General features: G+C 40.6%; 1 protein-coding gene across 1 annotated transcript in view; it reads right to left on the reverse strand.

The window, feature by feature from the left end:
• The window catches only part of SLC9A9 (solute carrier family 9 member A9), a 328270-nt gene that overhangs the window by 46289 nt on the left and 259437 nt on the right, over positions 1–22544 (reverse strand). The window lies entirely within an intron of this gene.

Here is a 22544-nt window from a genome sequence, read left to right on the forward strand (position 1 = left end):
TGGATTATTCCAATATCACCCACTGAAGCTGTGGAGATAAAAGAGCTTTAACCACCATCAGTTATTAATTTATTTACAAACTGGAGAGGATCAAAGCATATATGTAGAGTTAATAAATAATTTTTGTTTGATCTTAGATTAAAATAAGAAAAAAATTCTGCAGGAAGAAATTAAGGAAGAGCAGCAGGAAAGGATGTTACATGCACCTGATCAGTCTGCTAGAAAAGCATAACTGACTGGTAGTGTTTAAAATTTTGCACAGGTTTTATTGGACTCCAGCCAGACTTTTCAGTAAAAGATAACTGCCCAGTGATAACTGTCAAAGGTGTCAGCGAGAGGCTGGAGATACTTTTCATTTCTTAGGTCATGTTGCAATCTCAATCACTTTTGGCAGCAATTGATTAATGTACTAGCAAATATTCTAGGCCATAGACACGACAGATGGTAATCCTACAGGATTCAGGAGCGATGCTGGGTTTCTCTAATCCTAACTGGAAGATAACTAGGCTATTGTGAAGTAAGTGATCATCAGAAGCCTACTGACTCTCCAGTGATATCAGACTGCTACTCACAGATATTAGAACAGCAGCTCAAAAGCATGTAATCTCCTCCCTAAAACTGACAGAATTCCTCACGCCTGCTACTGGCATAGGGTGGCCTGGGAAGCCCACTTGGAGTGTGCACTCAAGAGGATTGTTTGCCTATTCTCCATGCCATGAAACAGCTCTGCAGGGAATGTAGCCGGCAAGGTTGAATTGGGGGGAGGGAATTAAAGCAGTGATACACCTGCTTGAGAAACCATTCATAGCAGCATGTGCAGGTCCTCACGGAGATGAAAGAGGCAGTTCAGCTCTCACAATCCTATTATTTTACACTGTCTTCAGACTCATTGCATTGGTTAGGCTCAGTTTATCATTTGCAGGTTATTTTAGCAATCGTAAGGAGAAAAGACTTCTTAGCTGCTTTAAATCAGCCCAGTTCCATTGACATCAATGCAGATATGCTGGTTTATGCCATGTGAGGATGTGGCCCAAATGTAATTATTTTTTAAATTACATCTTAGATGGCAGCCTACCCTACACCCACATCCCCCCCCCCCCCCCCCACAGTATCCCAACTCTGACTCACTGGCCCAGTTCATTGCCTGATAGCCAGTGAATCTGCAAAACTATGGATCCACTAGCTAAAACCCATACAGAAGGGCATATGTGCGGTGGCCAGAGAGTAGCTCTATGGGTGCCTCAGACTGTCTTCCTTTAAACCCTGTTTACTTGTGATATGCTCAGGAATGAAGAATTGGGTCCTAAATGAGAAATAAGGTGAATATACTTGCTCCAGGGCTGGCTTTTGTCATAACAGGTCCACACAGGAGAAGAACTGACAATGCTGGCTTTCCAAATACCTTTCTTGCTAGTCTGCTTTTTTTTTTCTAAATCCTCTCATTTTATTATCTATATTTACATATATTTATCTGTGTGATAGGTCCAAAGGTGTCCCATGATTAACTAGTGTAATGTAATTCAACATTCAGTTAATTCTAGGTGAAAAAAATTAAAACCAAATCTCTCATTATATACATGACACCAAAAGTATGGAACAGCTCAGACTCCAACACAGGCATGCATTTTACAGTGATTAAAATATAAAATTTAAAGGTTTGTATTGAAGATAGAATTCATTTCCTTGCTATTTGACAGAAGACAATACATAAACATTGAGTGACACACTATTGTAATGCTTAGATGGATCTTGTTATAGCTTTTGGTGTGTTTCCCCTGCCCCTTTTTATCTCAATGCAGTATTTTGTGATACTGATCTTGATTCTGCAACCTTCAGTCAAGTCCCCACCCATTACTGTTAAATGTGGTTTTACTTTTCAGAAAGGAAGACAGAGTTGGGCCACTTCTTATTGTAAAATACTATGCTCAGTGAACGTAGTGCCTAACATACACGAGCCTCAGATGAAGACTGATTGATTATCACTAATGTATTGAAAAATCAGTCTTGAACGTGCTGCTATATTTTTTAAAGGCTGTTGATTTCTTGAGGGATATTGAAGCTAAGTGAAGTCCTCTTAGTAACATTACCATTAACTACTTACTATCATACACTCCCTGATGAAACATTCTACTCTGAGTGGAAAAGCACCCACTGACTTCCACGGGAACTAAATTTGGACAGTTGCCCGCACTTCTCAATGCATGGGCCAATGGGGGTGGGGGTACACTTGTTCCCTCAGCTACCCTAGTGTCAATTTGGAATGACTCTGCTTAAATCTTTGGAATTGCATTGGATTTACACCAATGTAATTGGTGGCAGAATTTGATCCATGGACTCTGACTCCCAGGAAGAGGGAGGGGTTAGGCAACCATATAAGATACCCTAAGGCGCATTCTGTTCTCACCCCCAGGATGCAAATAGGTGCTCCCTGGGTGGAGTCAGGCAGGAGGCGCCACAACTCCATCCATGTTTGATGTCAAGGAAGTAGCAGGGACTGGATTTAGCATTTAGAGAGTATGAATCCAAATTCTGATCTAGATTCCACAGCAATTCATGGACTCCCATAGATTTATTGCTATATAAATTTAGAATACATTAGAACAGGATCTGGTCTGATATCATTCATTGTGTTGTTTTCTGTCTTATGGATATCAGTACACAATGGCAATGAATAAGTGTGCTCTACTTGCATGTAATGCAGCCATATACTTTCTATGCGATATATCCATTTTTCATCACAATTACACATAAATGCAATTTTAAACTAAAATAGAATATAACCTAGCCAGTTCCTGTGTAGAATAGAAAGAAGCAAGTTCCACATTCCTATAACACAGCACCTAGAAATGTAATTAATGCACAGTCTAAAGGGACTAGCTGAAATACTGTACAGGATCATTATATTCCATGACCTTCCAGGCTCTCTATCATTTGCTGTGAAATTTGTTGCTAGAAGCTTTTACCGCCTCTGTTTTGGTTTCATTTCAAAGAAATGTATGTTGCTTGGCAGCAGCCATCAAAACTGCAAGCATTAGGACAAAGAACAGGGGCAGAGGAGCATATAAGAATCAAATAATCTCCTGAATGTGATAGATGATAGCTGTTTAGAATTAGTTTTAAGTATAGTTTGATAGTTACAGTTTTGCATTTAAGATTTTCTTTTAAAATGCTCTTTATTAAATCATGTATTTTCTCCTCCGTACGCACCCAGAATCCCTTATTAATGATAATGAGAATAGATCATACATCAATGAGGAGAACAGGCTGCTAAAAAGTCATTTTTCTCCAGGAGCAGCAGTCTCCTTGACTCTGTCAGGAGATAGAACACATACCTTAGGAAATTATTCCTCGCTGGTTAATTCTAGTTGAAATGTCTCAGGAATGTTTCTTGCAAGTATTTTGATGGAAATTAGAGTGATGGATATGAGCAGGGCCAGCTCCAAGCACCAGCTTAACAAGCAGGTGCTTGGGGTGGCCAAGGGAGAGGGGCGGCACCTCCGGCAATTTGGGGGCGGCAGGTCCCTCACTCCCTCTAGGAGCGAAGGACCTGCCGCTGAACTACTGCCACCAATCGCGGCGGTTTTTTTTCCCCCCTCCAATTGCCGCCGCCGATCGATTTTTTTTTGCTTGGGGCGGCAGAAATGCTGGAGCCGGCCCTGGATATGAGACATAGTCCTCTGGTATTTCAGCTGGAGCTAACACAGGCAGGCTCTTTCAAAAAAGAACAGAGCGAAGGGGCACCACAGCTCAAATGTATTAGTATTAGTATACAAATCAGAGTAAAACCACAATAGTCTGCAGAAACTCCAGCAAAAAAAAACAAAACAGAAGTCTGTTAATAGATCAAAAGTATTTAACAAATGGAAATGAGTAACCAGCTCTTGGGTATTACCTCCTCTTGGGTATTCAGAAGGAAAAGTGCACGCAGAGATTGGGGCAGCATAAAATCTTACAACAAACAGCAAGCACGAGCACATCAAATGCAAAGCAAATAAGAATTTTAATTCAGCCCATCACAAAATAATTAAAAACAAGCTTATTAAGAAAAATCCTAGCAGATGAAATATTAATATGTTAATATGTATTTCTGTTCTGTTATTGTTTGTGATTAACGGACTCACAGCTGCTATTTGCTCTGCATTTGGTGTATTGTTCTACAGTATCTGTAGTAGCTGTATCCCATCAAAATCTTGGCTGGAGACATCTATTGTAATGGGGGGGGTGGGGGAAGGAAGGAAGAAAGAAAGAAGTGTACTAACACTTCTAGTTGCAAAAAATAATGTTGACAATATAGGTTGATGCATGGTTATCTTGTTGAATCTGCAGCCATACTGCCTAAAGCAAAAGCATACACCGGTGTGAACTTATCCATCATCTTAATAGTATGTTAACTTGAAGTGTAATTATCAAATCTTCTCTGGGCTCATGGAGGTAGCATGCAGTAGGCTGAGCAATTTCATACTGACATGAATGCAGTGGTCATAGAAAAACCAGGCTGAGAGACCCCCTCCAGTCTCCTAACCCTCTGCTGTTGCTGCCCACCTACTGGGCCCCCACCACAAGTGATCTGATGCCCTCATGAGGCTAGCATCTAATTGTTGATCCACCTTGCTCCTCCTCTTATCCTCAACTTCTCCCTCTCCTTAAGGATTAGCTCACTGCAGATTCATCTCTACCTTCATCTTAGCTGTGGCCCGTGGAAAAGAATAATAAAATAAAGGCCTGTTTTTAATTCCTACCATAGGCTACCAGTGGAGCTCAGTCCTCCTGGGCAAATACAGTGCTGTGTGAGGTAGCCAGCTTTGCTACATGAACAACTTTACTCTTGGTGCCGGTACAGGACAAGGAAAATCTATTCTCCTCTCCTAGTTAGTCTCCTGAATGAAGTCAATCCAACAACAGGAGGGTCCACCTATAATGATCTGCCAGGGAATAGTTATCTTTAGTCTTGCAATTTCCCAATGTAGTCATCATGTTAACCTAGCAAGACACTATGTCTACATACCATGACCATTGACATAAAAGTGTTGACGCAATGATAACCTGTGACAGAAGAAAAAAAGATGGTAGGTAACTAAAGTGCTGATGGCAAAAACAGCAGGGGGTTCAGATACCTTGAGTCAGGGAATTCCTACAGTTGTGCAGATTGTCCCTGGAAGGGACTAAGAGGGGGAGGGATTATTTCTCCATTGCCATCGCAACCACTATATCATACTCAGCAGAATTATTCTGAACTGCCATCTGTCTTGTAAACTCATGTTCAAGAGCAGAACATGGCTCATAGATTACACTAATTGCACAGTGAAACACTTCCCCCAGCCATGGAAAGAATAATCAGACTACTGGATCTCACAGATCTCACAGCTGCATTCAACACATTTGCTCATGACACACTACTGATCCCAGGGTGAAAGGAATGCTTGCAGCTGGCTCTGATATTTTTTTCACTGACTAATTTCTATAGAGCCTAATAGAACCTCAGTCTCCAGACTCTCCCCGTGCAGTACCACCAGTCGCTATATGTCCTCCCTCTGACACACCTGTAAAACTGCCAAGAGAACTCATGAGGCAGCACAGATGACACCCAGCTCCACATATCCTTCATCTTAAATGAAAACTACACCCTCCTTCAGTTGGCCTAGAGCCTGAGTATTTTAGAGCCTGGATGACAAGCACTTGTCTGAACTAAGTCTGGGTAAGATGGAGGTGGAAACAGTTTGAGAAAGTAGCCAATATGATAACTTCACTTTCTATTGAGGACATCTGCCCCAGACTGTCAATAAAGTACACAGCCTTGGCTATTCCTGGACTCCTTATTGCCACTAGTTACTCAGACCATTAGAAACTCCATCATCTGTCTAGGAGATAATCTCCTAGCTAGACTGAGATATAAAATCATGGCTTCATGCAACACACAGTTCCTAGGACTGAAAATAGTGCTTCTAAGGCTATGTCTACAATACCGCGGTAAATTAACCTAAGTTATGCAACTCCAGGTACGTGAATAATGTAGCTGGAGTCAACATAGCTTAGATCAATGTACTGTGGTGTCTTCACCACGCTGGGTCAACGGGAGACACTCTCTTATCAACTTGCCTTACTCTTCTTGTTCCCGGTGGAGTACTGGGGTCGACTGGAAAGCACTCTGATCTTTCCACTATTGAATTAGCAGATTTTCACTAGACTCGCTAAATTGACTCCCGATGCAGAAATTGTCGTAGTAGTGTATACATAGCCTTAGATGCTCTAGCTGGCTGACAATACAGCAGTCCCACACAGGCTAGTCCCACACAGGCTAGTGCTCTTCAATGACTACCAGATCAAAGTCCAAGTCATAATATCCGAAGTCCTGAATTGAACAGGACTATATGAACAATTCTCTCTCTTTTGGAGGTGACAACCTGTGATTAATCAGGAATAATGAACTTGTCAGGAACAATGTTTAGACTCACAGGAACAGGGGACAAAACTATGTGTATGCTTCGTCCTTGGCTATGGATCTCCTTCCACAAGGATGACTGCAAATGTTAGTATGAAACCTGCCTATTCATTTCAGCAGAATGCCAATAATAAAACCCCTCAGTATATCTTCTTGTAAAGCAGAGAGGGAATCAAGTGAAATAACTTATTGGCAATGCATAATTTTTCTAAGATGCTAAGACACTACTGTGATGGGTTCAGTATGAATGTCTAGATAGTTGGATGAATGAGCAAAGAGTAAACAAGCAGTGTAAATGATATTTCTATTTTGTCCCACACTTTTAATAATCTAAGGCACTATTGAATCAAATATCTCAACAAGGAAAATTTAAAAACCATCTTTATCTTGATAGTGTCCCTTTAAACTTGAACAGCTACCTGGGCACAATCAGATTCAGAGTTTGCTTTATCTGGGTCATTAACATGCAGCATTTCCTGCAAAACACAAAGTATTTTTCCTCTGGCCCAGCTAGATGGTGTTACAGGCCCTACAGCCTCATCACACCTTTATTCACTCAACCTACCATTTAAATCAAGCTGCTATAGCAAATATCGATAGCAATTTAACTGCTTCATATAATATATTTTTTAAATCTTACTTTTAATTAAATGTGAATGGACCTGATACACAGTCATTTATACAGCAAGTGTAATCATATTTTATGCGTTTGAAACTTTTGGATGCCTGCACTACACGAAAAGCACTTTATGAGTACTTGCATTATTGCATATTTCATTATAATTTAATTCTACATTAGATATTCCATTTATGCACAGACCAAAAATAGTTTCTACTCTGTAGCAATGCAAATTTCAGTGAATAATCCACGAGGAATTTTAAAGGCTTAACCATTTGTGACATACACTATTCTGCATCTCTGGTGAAGAATCAACCATTGAATAAACCTCATCATGCATCTGATAACAACAGCAGCAGCAGGCAGGAATCAGGAAAGAACTGAAAGGTAAGATACGGCAGTCATTTCCACGAATGCACTGATACTAAGTTAGGGATGCCCTGAGAAAAGCAACATTTGTTGTGCAGTGTTACCTAGTTGTGCAAATTCTGTTTATTGTTTAACAGCTGAAATTCAGCATCTGGGTCAAATTTCCTGTACCAGGCGTGTCTTTTGCTGTCCTTACTCCTACATAAAAGCACATCATGGACTACAATGGATACATCATTGGGCCCTTAGCAGTTAAGGACTTGAGTGTGGCTTTCAGCTACTGGCTCTGTTGGAAGGTGGTAAAAAGGAATTGCACTGTAGCCAGAGCTCATGGAGGAATGCTGGCTGAGTCTGCCAAGCTTTCTCCTGAGGCTCTGATGAATAGTGAGCTGGGGTAAGATGAGGGATAGAGCAGGCACTTCTATCATACTGGGCCAGGGCTCTGGAACAGCAGAATGGGGACCTAGCTCTGCTTGCCACTCTGTTTTGTGGGAGACCTCTACATAAGAAATCCTATCTCACTTCTGTGGACGTAGGGACTGCATGGTTCCACTGTATGAGGGGACAGAATGACAGTGCTTGACAATCTGGTTACAAACAAGTTTGGCTGTGCATAATATACACATAAGCATAATTATATTGAACTTTACAGAACATTTTTGTAATTCTAAACACTAGTTGACAATTTTTTGAGAGCGTCCCAAGTTATTTTGGTGTCTCTTGAATCATATAGCTGCTCTGTTTCCTGTTTAATAAAGGAACAAAATCTGGCTAAGGACTCTCTGAAAAGAAAAGAAGTCTACATTCAGTGGGTTTTGTTGTCTGATTTATGTTTTTTGTGTATATGTCTTAACCCATGAGTCCCTAAAAGAGAGAACTGTACACTTGCCCAGATCCTCAGATTTTACAGGGAGCTGGTTTGTATTTTATAACTCCTGGCCTGTTACTAAATACACACGCTTACTGCCTGTTGATTGAGACCCAGGTTACTGTATTTTCCACATACTGTACGAAATAAAATTCACTTTTATGAATGTTACTTGTGCCTTTCAATAAATTCCATTGAAGCATGGCAATCATCATTTGTTACCCTATCACACTGAATATAGTAGTAGTTCAAGTGGTAGAAATCCAAACTCTGTTTTCTAGATATAATAGCAGCTCATTTGTAGATCACGTTTGTATTTTCCCAGGCCCTACTTCCAGTTCACAGGAAGTTGGGACCTGCTAGAGCAAACAACATACAAGTAGTTTCTCAGCAAAGGCCAGGCTGGGACACTGCACTAGCTAAAAGATAAGTCTGTCATCACAATCTTCTTCCCCCAAGGGTTCAGCTTTAAGGGGTGAAGGCTGGAGGGCAAACACGTTGTGCTGATTTGGGAAAAAGCTGAACATCTTGGGCCTTAATTAATAGCGGGTGTCTGGTTACACCAATGTAAGTGAGGAACTCCAGGGGCCACTCAGAGGTGGGTCTAATTGAGTCTAGAGGGAGGTTAACATTGAGACTCATGGAACTGATTCTTCTTTCACCCTAGTGAAAAATCAAGAGCGCTGGACTCCACTGAAAATCAACGAAATTACATCAGCATAAAACAAGCATCAAGTGAGAGGAAAATAAGGTTCCCTCAGACTTACTTAGACTCATCTACTTACCAACATGCAATTTAAAACATGAGGAGGGAAAGAATCTTCCCCTCCCCAGCCATGGATCACTGCATGTTGTGAGAAAGCAAGTGAAAGTCACAGCGCTGTTGCAGTCAATACCAGGGTATGCTGGCAGCTGTCAAATGGTCAGTTCAGGGGAAGGCTTTTCAAAAGTGGCTACTGGGCTGTTGGCCAGCTGAATGCCTTCCTCCTTGGGTTGCTTCTTTCTCTGTCTGATGTATGCTGCGATGTCCCTCATAAAATGCTGGGCAGTTTGGCTCTGCACAATCAGCAGCAGGTGCTTACCTCTCCTTTGCTCACACAAAGGGGAGGGAGACATCATCTTACTTCGGTGTCCCAGCATGGCTTCTCTTGTGAAATTGTTTATGTATATCTGATCTATTTCACCCATCAATGCCATTACTAAGTGACTTGCAAACAGTAACGGATGAGGCTAGGAAAATACAAGTTTTTAGATCATATCTGTATATATAAAAAATGTAAAGTGTGAATTTATACGACAAAAACCATGTCACCAGTATTTTAGTGAGTGTCTGTCTGGGCATAGCTCGTCACTGGCAATGGGATGAAAAAAAACCAAAAAACCAACAACACTAGTTCCTAAAGAGCTAAAATACACAGGTAGGGCCTAGTTCATTCTGTGGTGTAATACCATTTACTTCAGTCATCAGGGATGAATTTGGCCAAATTAGTCTCAGAAAAGTCTGCCTAATGTCACTATTTATGACATAATTAAAATTGCAGCTGCATTTTTCATTTTAACCAGCAATAACAAATTACTGATTAAAACTTGTGAGATGAAGTTTCAGCCTCTGGATAAATGTTTTGATCCACTCCTTTTAAAACAAAACAAACAAACAAACCCTTGTCCATTTAAAATTGATACAATGTTAAAACAAACAAACAAACTCACTCTTTATTTTTGTTAACTCCTTTTTGTACTTGTACAACTAAAAAACCCCCTATTTATTTTAGTCCTGCAATATGGCACGAAATTAGACCAGAAAACGCTCTATTTGCTTTTAGTATTTTGAAGACAACAAGCCCCACAAATTTCTAATCAGCACAGATTATGATGTTCAAAAATCAGTCAGCACCTGGCCAGGAGCTTTAAAGAATGTTTCTTGAGAGCAATTTTAGCATGCATAGCACATGTTCCCAATACATATTTACATGAAAAACCACAAAGGTTCAAGAGGAGCTATCTGCTCTACTGCATAAATAATACACTCTTTACAATGATTTATAAATACATATTTAACAGCTTAGCTCTTCTTTTCCATCAGGCATAACACCACATCTTAAAACAAGATGACCATAAATTCACCAGACCAGGACAGCTATTTCATTCTTTCATGTGATATGCATAGCCTAACATTCCATGTAAGTGTTGTTTGCTCTTAGCAAAGTGAGTCCAAGATTCTGGACACATAAAATTCAGTTCTTCTTTTTAAAATAAACATCTATTATGCAAGGACATTTTTAAAAAAATTATTATTTTCCTGCCCCACCCTCCCTCCGCTAGCAATTATGAACTACGGGAAAAACTTGTAAATGTCCTACTTCCCACATCCCCAGGATACATAAAGGTTCCATCTTACCGGCTTCTCCTCCGCTGGTAAACTATAGGAGTGGATCCCTCTTTTTTTAAAGGAAGAAAGACTGAGTTCCTTGTCTGGAAACTGAGTGAATCATACTGGCCCACTCTGGGCTGATGACCAAACCCTCAAACTAATAAATTATTCCTATTCTCATCCAGTAATGAGAAAACACAGACTACTAGGTTTTGTGATATTGATGCTGCTATCAGAAGTAACAGTACTGGTATGTTATTGCAACTGTAGTTAATGCAATTTTCTTTGTGTCTTTTACCATCTAATATGTGACATAAGCTTGTGCTCTTTATGTTTTATGCTGTCAATGACTTCAAAAGGGCTTTGCATCTAGCAGTGAGTGTGCTGTGGGATGCTTTGATTCAACAATTTCTAAGAAGTGATAAATCATTAACATGTCCTTTGGCATTCCTGATAATGACCTTAATCATGCTGACTTTCTTTACACTCACATTCTTCTATAAGAATTCCACTATAATCTAGCATTAATAATTAAGTCCTTACTAGCAAGTATTACCAACGCCTTGCTTAGGTAGTTGTGTAATTAGCAATATCACATGGTGACAACTGCTGCTATAAAAAAAATTGCCATCTGCAAGTGGTACTAGATATACAAAATATGCTGCATGCAAATGGAAGTATTTTAAAATGTGCTAACTGAAGAGAACAGAGTGAAAGATAAACATGCTGAGGAACTCTCCAACACTGTAGACATAACATAAGGTAACTTCTTGCACATGCAGTGCTGTAAATGAAATAATGAGACTTGCGAGAGATTCGGAGGCATGGCTGATTAAGTCCGTGTTATAAGCTTTCAGTACTGCTGTATCATACTTAAGTCTCCTGGGCGCTGTTAAGTATTGTGAGCCAACAAACTATAATTTCATGCTTGAGTGGACTAACACAAGCCCAGGCTGCTGCTTCTTTGTCTGTACAAACTGCACTATGCCCCAATAATACAGCGAAAAGAAAAATAAATAAATAATACAAACCACAGGGGATGAAAACTTTGTTTCACATACCTAGAGTTAGTGTCGGTCAGTAAATTCAGATGCCATCTGGATTAGAGCCTCATCGATTGCCCATTGAAATCAATGGAAAGACTCCGGGTGACTTCAACAGGCTTTGGGCTCAGCACCTTAAACTTCTTTATTTTGCCTGCTATATCTGCTGGAAACTGATGGAAAGCTGTACTGGGAACTAAAAGGGGGACGTGGCAAGTGTGTTGCTTTTTCTAAAGTACCAAGAATTTTAAATATAGTAATTTTTCTGGTTGACTTTTTCTCCATACATGAACATTTGGCACTGGGTCAATATTAATGTATCAGCTCTGTAGAAAACATGTCTGTGAGAAGAATGGAGTGTGCTTTATGCAGTCTTGTTACTGTAGGTGCCGAATCTCTCTTCTGCTTTAAATTTTGACTCTGTCTAAATCTAACATGCTACCATTGTGAATGGTGATTTAATAAAACCACACAGTGATGTGAAAAGAAAAAGAAAACCTAGTGAGGGTCTGATTCTGCCAGGTGTTGAGTACCTCCTGGCAAGTGGTGTGTGCCCTTATTGGGAGCTGAGAGCAGCCATCGCTCTGATCAATAACTTTCATGACTGGGACCCGAGTAACCCATTAGTGTGAGGTGTGGTTGGAATTGCTCAGCTCGCATATATAGCATAGAGGTTCTAAAACTGTGCAGCCCATCAGTGGTTCACAAAGAACGTGGTGATGGCCTGAAAAGAATGCCTTACTTCCAGGAGCTGAAACGTGCTAAAGGAAATTACAGTTAGAGTTGGTCAGAAATTTTCAGATGGAAGGTTTTGCTGTTGGAAAATGTGGATTTGTTGATATTGAAACAGTCCATGATTACATGTTAGTTCAGAGAAAATTCCAGTGGAAACCAGGAAGGGTACCATTGGGACACCCTGACCTGGTTTCCTGCCAGTTCACCAGATGGACTGCTGGGGAGCCCGGGCTCCCAGGTGGGCTGTCAAGAGTCTAGCTCCCAGTCTCCTTGTTCCTTGGAAACACAGGCTCCCAGCACCTCTGCAGCCTGGGAACCAAGGCTCCCTGCTTCCCAAACTGCCCAGCTCCTCTCCTGAACAGCCTTTGAAATATTGCCAAGTGACATTTCTATTTTAAAACAAAATTTTGGAATTCCCATTCTGTGTGAAATTTTGAAATGTCATTTTTTGTTCCGTTTCTGTGGAATTTGTTTGGAAATTTTGGAATTTCCTGCAAAATGGGAATTCTGGTTTCTAGCCAGCTCTAATTAAAATAGGTTATATTGTATACTTCCTTGATATTACTGTAGTTACCACAAGAATGTTATGAAGCTGCAAATAGAAGGTGGACCACACAGTTGTGATCTGAAGGGGAGGAGTCCATGAGACAACTGCTGTAATCAGAAGTGGTCCTTGTTTGAGAACACCTTATATAGCACCAATAGAAGATGCTCTAGCTCATGGGAATCATATTGTTAAATAAAAAAATCTAACTATTGGACATCATATTATCTACTACCAGGGCTGGCTCCAGGGTTTTGGCCGCCCCAAGCAGCCAAAAAAAAAAAAAAAAAAAAGCCGCGATCGCGATCTGTGGCGGCAATTCGGGGGAAGGTTCTTCGCTCCCAGCGGGAGTGAGGGACCATCTGCCGAATTGCCGCCGAATAGCTGGACCTGCCGCCCCTCTCCGGAGCAGCTGCCCCAAGCACCTGCTTGCTAAGCTGGTGCCTGGAGCCGGCCCTGTCTACTACAGATTGTGGGTCAAATTCTGCTTTCAGCTACCAATGTGCAACTCCCTCTGAAATCAGTGAACATTCACAAGGATTTGAGGATAGTATTTGGCAATACCTGTCTCTTTAAGATGATAGAAAAAGTTCAGTAAAAAAAACTTGAAAAGCTTATATATTTTCTGACTCTTCTGTGAATCTCTTTTTAATACAAAAACATGCCTGGCTTTTAAGATTCCAATAATGATGACTCAATTGTCCTTTCCCACCTGTCCCATGTCTGCAACACTCATTGTTTACTTTGAACATTGATTTTCTTGAAATCCAATAAAGTTTTCCCCATATGTCCCTTTATTTATTCCTTCAAAGGCAGCAGCACTGCACATTACTATGAAGACTTTAGAGTTCAAGAAATTCACTGTAATGGCTTGCTAGCAGCAATGTAAAAGGCTTCAGTCTGACAACGCCTACTTCAAGAATAACTTAATTTTGGTGGTATTTCATAGAACCATAAAAGGGTAGAAATTAGAGATGGAACAGATCTAATCCCTTCTCTTGCCAGTGCAGGTTTGTTCTTTATAACATATTTTTTTGCTATTTTAGTCAGGCCTGTTTTAAATGTACAAAACAATTGGGCTTCCAGTTTGCCATGGGAGAACATTCCACAGTTTATTAAATCTTTCTGTTAGGAGTGAGAGACTGACAATAAGTCTGAATTTTTCCTTTTTGAACTTCAACTCATTACTTCTAGTTACAGCCTCTTGTTCTAGTCTAGTCATTCCTCTCCTTCTTTGATTTTGAAAGCCTTCCCTTTTTTATAGACTAATATGTCCTCCATTTGTTTTCATGAAATCACTAATTTTTAATCTGTCCTTTTAAATTTGTCACCACAGCACTCTAATATTTTTTTCTTGTGTTTCTATGAACTTTTTTCACATTGGCAGTATCTTTCGGGGAATGAAACTCCCAAATTTCTTTTGTGATAAAGATGTTTACTCTTAATATTTTCCCAAATGTGATTTTTTTAGTTTGAACAAAATCTATTTACCTGTTTCTGTATATTGAAGATTTTTCTTTTTTTGGCTATGTGTCAGCAGCTGATCTGACTATGCTAGGCTTCGTTCATGAATGTGGCATGCTAAATGTAGGGAAGTGGCTTGAACCAAACTGAAAAAGTTTCATGGTTTAATTAGGAATTGGTGAATGATATTGGAGGCAGGCCCTGGGGGCTCTTCTAGAAATATTTCCTGACTGAGCAAAAGTACCAGAAGCCCTCAAGAAAGCTCACTCTCCTAGGATTTCCAGTTTAAGTTTGCTTACCCAAAAGGTTTAGATAACTATTATAACTTTTGAATATTTATGTGACCCTTTGAAAGTTTTGTTACTTCCTCCATTGTTGGGACTGTGAATATTACAAGAACCATGTCAGAGGCTGCCAATGGATTTTCTGGCAGACGGTGGGGAAGTCGTCATTGGCACAGATAAGGTCAGATCATTTATAGTACTGCCTTCTCTAAAATTAAATATCAAGGGTTAGGTTTGCAAAAAATCTGAAGTCATTTTGACTGGGCATTATGTGTAACATGTCTATTCCTATCCCAAAATATCATCTATTTCCACAGATTCAAGGAACTGAGAATGAATTCTAGACATCTTTACTGAATATTATGTCTAATCAGTGGTGGTTTTATGCTCAGATTTTTGTGGCTCTCCTTCCGATTCAAGTACCTGGACACAGGCCAGTCACTAGAGAAAATGCACCAAATGTTACGGCGCAGGCACCAAAGACATAATCTAGTTTCTATCCATTGTACCCTATGAGCCAGCAGGGAATTTATCTGGAAAGGTCAGCAACCTTCAGATTCTCAATAATGGCAACTAATAATAAAAACACCACCATCTTCAGTGGGAACACTAATACTGCAAATGCTCCTTACCTCTACTTCTTTGTTTGCTAAGACTTTACAGCTCCACTCAGTAAAGAGAAACAGACCTAGGAGGAAGTAAGAATGATGGGTAGTTTGGACACCCAGAGAAGGAGAGAATGACCTTGACACTAATGGCTTTTTTGAAGTCATGCCATTCTTCTCCATCCCTGCCTCCCTCACACCCACCTTTTTTTCTAATTCTTACTATTACAGGGACTAGATAGTTGCAAGTTTTGGTAGCACTGAAAAATCTTTTTGCAGCTTCCTCTTTGGGGTGCTTTTGTATCTGTGAGCTGGTTATTAAGATATGGTGGACAAACTGAGGTCACTTATTATTCATGTTAATCATTAGCCATGTTTATTTATTAAGATAATTTGCAGGACTTCTACAGTCTTGGGTCCTTGAAAAGGGCCAGGAGATGTCCCCAAATCAGATGTACTGATTCTCTACACAACAACGAAGAACACTGAGTTTTCACTGTCAGCTTTTTAATCCAGATTGCATGTCCACAAAGAGGTTGTTGAATGAATTCTGAAGCAAGTTCAGAGCGATTGCAATTGTTGCTTAATACTATTGTTTCTGGGGGCCCTATGGAAACCAAAGCAGACTCTGCAGATCCTGTATATGAGAAAGCTCTATGATATACTTGGCCACTGCAACTGCTTAGTATTCAAGGGTCCCCTCCTTCTTGGTGATGACCACATAAAGGTTTACACAATTGCTCTGCTTTTTCCTAGGGACAGTGCCTTCCTGACATCCATGCAGAGGACGAGTTCTTTCTGGGTTGGTTGACAGCCAGCTAAGGAGAAGAGTGAAAATGGCTGACCATTCCAAAGACTCTCTCACAGCTGGAAACTCACTTACAGAGTTGGAGCTACTAACAAAGAAAGAAGAGGCGCTCCTCAACACAAGGAGCTATCACAATGAAAAGTAATCACAGCAGTTATGGAGAGGGGGAGAAGGAAGCCTCACACTGATGGTGGCAGGAGCTCCAATTCAACCTCAACTACAGTTATTGGCACTGGGAGAGGTCCCTCTCCTTTCCTGGACCCTGAACCATTCAAGCTAAGAAAATAGATCATGTCTCTCTTGCTCCTACAGGGCTTCACAGTCCTAGGGCTATTGTAACGTTCAGTCTCTCTATGGCTCCAGAATGAGGGAGTGGGATGGAACAAGAATACTCCGTAGCGCTGCTTGAAGAGGCAAGGAACTAATTTACATGAGCTCCATGAGCAGCCAGCTGTCAGTTCTCTTCGCCAAGATCCAGCCACAGAGCAGGAGAGTGTTCCACTTTCACCTTGTACAACAGACCAACCCACTCTCTGAATAGGTCAGTCCACTGTGTGACTACCGCAAGCAGACTTCTGGGACTTAAAGAGCTCCAATGGCCAGATTTCTTTGCAGCTGAATAGGTCCCTAAGTCAGTAACAAACTAATTCTCCAGAATGATGTTATGCAGCAGTTTGCAGTTTTAAGTGCCACCTGGAAGGAGAGCTGAAAGCAAAATCCTGACCACTTCAGGCAATTAAAGATCTTAAGATTCTTTTTGCTAGAGCAGGGGTGTTAGACCTCGTATCCTGGTTTTCAGCCTGCCTGAAATTTTCAGTCTATCCATGTTTCTTATACTGCACCCACCTCTGGTATACGAGTACCTGAATCTTGTGTCAGTCTCAGCTGGGTAAAGGGTTCTTTGCTTCCATCCCTAAATTCCTACTTTGCATGGTTGTGAAGTTGTCAGCTAGGTCAATGGTGAGAGTGAGAGGATTATCATTTGAACCAGGTCACCATCACCCATTTGTTAAATTTTCAAACAAGCATCTTCATGCTTGATATTTGCTTCATGGAAGCATCTGAAAAGCTACCTCCTCTAAACTCCTCTTTGCCATGATGCCTACAAAAAAACTTGACAATGGTTAGGCTGCTTATGAGCTCAGACCACTGCCAATCATGCTGACCAATATTGGCTCATTGTTTCCTTGTACTCCCTTGTCAGTCTATATTCAGTTGTCTCTTGTTTTATAGTCCATTTGTAAGCTCTGACGTAAGGGCCATCTGTTTCTGTGTTTGTACAGCACCTAGCACAATGGGGTCCTGGTCCCGGACTGAGGCTCCTAGGCTCTACTGCAATTCAAACAATAAATAATAATAAAGCAGTCTGGTGTCCTTCAGATTAAAAAGGTGCTACATAAGTGAAAGATATCACTACTATCTAACTAAAAATGTTAGTAACTAGGAAGCCCCTCAATTTCTATCCGGAAGGAGAAAATTATATACAAGAGATATTGCTATAGTAACTCCCCATCTCTTTCCAAGGCATCTGTCTCTGGTATGACAATGACAAGTCATCATAGGGAAGGTTCAGCTGAAGATCATAAGATGGTGAAATTCCCTTTGACTCCCTCCTTTGGAATGCATAATATTGCTTTTGGTAAGCAAAAGAAAGGCTGTTCTGTGTTCTCACAACTTCTCAATCACACTTCTAATGACTGCCTATGAAGTAAAATGTACCGTTAGCCTATGTGCAAGCCATAGGGAGAGATGAAAAAGAAAATAGGATCTACTAAATTAAACAGAATAAACTTTGAAAGCCTTTAAAATCAATGCAATTCCTCTTAGCTGATTCAAGGGGATAGGAAGACTATAAATATCTTTCCTTTAGACTCTGAAAGGAATATATCAGAATGGTGAATACTTTCAGAAATACTCAAGTAAGCTTTTCCATGAAAAGTTGATTTATTCAATTAAAGTTCCTATATCTATTCCTGAACACAGCTTCCTTTGGCCAAATAGGGAATTTGGCCCCTCAAATTCAACAGATATCTGTAAAGGAAGAGAGAGTGGCTCCTCCTCCTTCTCCTTTCAATGCAGTATGTGTAAAAGAAACTCAGAAGAGAAGGCACTTAAACCAGGCTCTGAAAGGAATTTATGACTAATTTCCATTGAAATCATTAGAGTTATCTCAAGGAAGAGATGGGCCTATCATTGTATCGCCACAATCCCAGCATTCCCTACTCTACCAACACACATCTCAGGCTTTTGCATATATTTTGTAATTATCTCCCCGTTGCAAATGCTCACTTGTCGCTTCTCCTCCACGACATTAGAGGCAGGAATAGTGGATGCTCTGCTCTCTATTGTCCAATGTGGGAATCAGGCTCAGCCACATCCCTACACCTTTGTCAATAAAAAAATCAGTCCTGGTTGTAGGCTGAGCCTGAGACCAGGTCCATTACACACAGTATTTATTAAGCAATAAAAACAAACTTACTATGCATCCCTTGCCTTTGGTCTTCCTCCTCGTTCCCTTCTTATTGGCTTCACTCCATTCCTTCTATGGAGTCTCAGGGCATCTATTCCTCTGTCTTGCAGTATCTGTTGTTCCTCAAATCTAACTTTTAATGTGTTATGTTGACGAGAGAGCTCATCCATTAGAAGTACAAAGTCTGCATTGTATTAATATATTAACATGTATTATGTTCTCTCTCTTCTCTTCCCCTTTAAAACACTCCATTCTTCCCCTCAACCATTCCTTCATCTTCACCATCACTATGTCCTACTCTCTATGTTGTGGGTTACAGAGACTGATAAGCCTGTAGTCTTCTTCTAGAGTGAGGCCACAGAATGGGTAGTGAGGACCATTGTGGGCACAGAGAGGGCAAAATGATCTAAGTTGGGGAAATGGCAGTTACCCGAACGTAAGAAAAGAGAAGGAAATTTTAGTGGACAAAGAATCTGCTACAAGACTATTTAACCCAAATTGGTTTGTTAAGTTGTATGTATCCCAGTGGTACACCTCTACCCAGATATAATGCTGTCCTCGGGAGTAAAAAAAAAAAAATCTTACCGCGTTATATCGAACTTGCTTTGATCCGCCAGAGTGTGCGGCCCTGCCCCCCTGGAGCACTGCTTTACCACGTTATATCCGAATTCGTGTTATATTAGGTCGCATTATATCGTGGTAGAGGTGTAATTGAAAAACAGGGAAATGTTCTTTGCAAGTCACTACTCTAAAATATTATAATTCTTTGGGCTAGATTGTGACTTGCACTGTATACCTCTATAGTGGGGAAAGAACCCCCTTTGACCGCTACACAGGCTTCCCAGACCCGAAGTAAGTGGATGCGGAAGACCTGCATGCTACCTTTCTGTAGCAAGTGATTGAGGAGGGGTGGGGAATGGGTGGAGCCGTGGTAGTGGGGAGAGCTGACGTGGGTACCAGTTAGCAGCAGATTACAGCCACCCTGGAGGAAGAACAGACCAGGATGGTTCCTTGAGTCACAGTTCCTTTACTGGTATGGTCCTGGAGTGAACACCTTCACTCCAACCTTTCTGTGGACCGAGTCCTCGTGTGCTAATGACCCAAAATGGAAAGAATCAAAAACTCCACTTGCCCTTTTATTTTTTAGTTAAATCTCGCTATATTCAATACAAATACACTGGCTGCCCTTGAAGGAAACTGAAACAACCATAATACATCATGTACATGACAGTGCTGGGACATTAATTCTATTACCTCAATAAATATTCTTGAAATAGTTAGTATTTCCCCCCACACACTTTTCTTTCCCATCATCTTTTAGTATTATATTACAGCTCAAAATGGTGATACACTCCAAGCTATAAAACCATGAACACAGAGACAGACTCTCAGACATTTAGCCACATTAAGATACCAAATGTTTTATCTTGTTCTGTACTTATGAAATGAAAGACTCAGTGGGAGTATCCAAATACTCAAATTATTTCTTCTTAATTTTCACTGTTCTGATGTTAATGTTCCTTTATCTTAGTGATAGAGAGAGATGTATTTTTCTTAGGTATCTAGGATTAGATCCAACGCCAATTAGAGCAAATGAAAAGACCCGTATGGATTCAAACTGGCTTTGGACCAGGCCCCCAGTGGCTGAATTTACAATGTTGTCCCTAAAACATTCTCCAAGTCAATGTAGGAAATCTTTCAGAATGATATCAAGAAATAAGGCAACCTTTGACTGCTGCAATTGTGCCTCATTGCATGAAATAAACAGACATTAGGGATGTTATTACCAGAAGAGTGGGTGTTGGTACCTTAGAGCAAATGTCAGGCCACAGAAATGTCACAGGCATGGACTCTTCCTAAGTGTGTAACCAGACAGATGATTACTTTTCAGCACCTTGTCTTTGAACGCTTTATCATAATCTATTATGCAATCCTGTACTAGGCATAAATACTGCACTACATGACAATTGTATTAATTTCTTCTTTTAAATTCAGCAGCACAACTTCATAACATTGCTAAGAGAAGGACACAGATATTGAAGAAAAGTTTGGTCAGATAATTTGTCTCTCTCTAAGGAATAGGAACATATTTCAGAAGCAGAATAGTGACTCACACTGCAGAAAAGCTCAGAACTATCATTCCAAGTATTAGTGGGTTGAACCATCCTTCTCCACAGGGATTTGAATACAAGTCTTCAGCATAAATAAAACTTAAAAGTCATATTTTTTAAAATGAAAATATACCTGTAGGATAATGGCAGGGCTGCAGTCTTTGAAAATGAGAACACTGGAGCAAGATTATTACCAGACTAGAAGACAGATTGCTACTTAAGATGTAAATTTGCTTTCGTTTTCAGAATCTCTTCAAAAAAATCACTTAGAAAAGTAATGTTTTCTTGAAATGCAAACACCTTGGAAGTCAAACTTTCTAAATTGAAGAAAGTTTAGCAAGGGCTATTGTCCTGAATTGGAGATCTACAAGGCTTCTCCTTTGGGATTTCTGTATTATGCAGGGTATCTCCAAAAAGATAATGGTGGCGGGGCTTGCTCTGCCACTTCACAGCAACCTGGATCATAGATTCAATTAACCTCTCTCCTCTCCCACCATTTTTTCCTTCTGTTTCTCTCCACTATTCCCTTCCTTTTTTCACTGACCTTGTCCTGGTTTCTCCTAAAGTCTACCTTTCCCCTAGCCCTTTCCTTCCCTTTGGTCTGTCTTCTGCTCTTTTTACATTGGTTCTTGCTTTCTTCCCCTTCTATCCCTACCCTATTTCCCCTTTATTTGGTCTTCCTAGCTCCCTCTTTATTTTCTTTTCCTTCTCTCTTTCACTCATCCCTCTTCACTTTCCTGTCTTTTCCCATTCTCTCTCCCTTTTTCTTAACCATCTTCTTTTCTGCCCAGTTCTCCCCTTCCTACTGATATACAGGCTCTTCTTTCGGAAGGAGTGGGATCAGTGTGTATCTAAAGCAAGCAATGATGGCATTTAGTATTATTTTTTAAACACATTCTTCCCCTTTGTAGTGCATTGCACATGCTATTTTCCACGGTGCCTGGAAAGTATAAAACTGTGAACTTAAGTCTGTTCTAGTGACACATTTTAATTCTAACTTCTTGGTCCTTAGAACTGCCTGGATAGATAAAACTAGGGGCTGTATATTTATATTTCTTACCAAATAGTCTTGCCGATTGGAAGACTTTTGAGGGATAATTTCACTAGCGTTCTAATAAGAAGCTGCATTGCTATGGAGTAACATTTTATCAGTTGTGATATGTTCTCATACAAGTTTGTTTGTGCTCACATCAGAAAAACATACAAGAAATGTATGGCATGAGTGTTGCTCTGTGCTCCAGTATGGTGCAACAGGATGGAACAGCAGGAGTTTGGCTAGGCAGCACTGAGGTACATTAGTGGTGTTACCAAATTAGTGCCTGATCCTGTATCCATGGAAGTCAACAGAATGATTCCTGTGATCTTCACTGCATTAGTACCTGCTCTATAACATTGATTCCCCACTGTCTTGCATCATGAGTATCACTGAGACCTGTGCAAAGTGCATGTAAAACCAATACCAAACCAGCATGATCCCTGTTACAGCCACTTTACACAGGTGTTGGTGAGGATACAAGGTGCATGGCCGTGGAGAATTTGGCTCTGTGGGCTCTAGTGTGGCTTTTAGAAGCAGCCTGCGTGGAGGCAAGGTGACCCTGCTCTGCCCCAGCAGGAGCACCAGAAGCCATTATTTCTCCAGAAGGCTCAGTGCTTCTGGGAGCCCCCCAGTACCCAGAGAATGTGCCCACTGCTACCCCTCTCCCAACAAGGGTGTGTGGAATATGCACCTCTGGATGCCTGTTGGGGAGGTGTGACCAGGGCCAATGCGTCACCCCTTCTGCACCTTCTCTGGCATGGCTACTGAACCAAGATGT

The sequence above is a fragment of the Malaclemys terrapin genome, chromosome 9 (assembly GCF_027887155.1).
Source record: "Malaclemys terrapin pileata isolate rMalTer1 chromosome 9, rMalTer1.hap1, whole genome shotgun sequence".
Taxonomy (NCBI): Eukaryota; Metazoa; Chordata; order Testudines; family Emydidae; genus Malaclemys; species Malaclemys terrapin.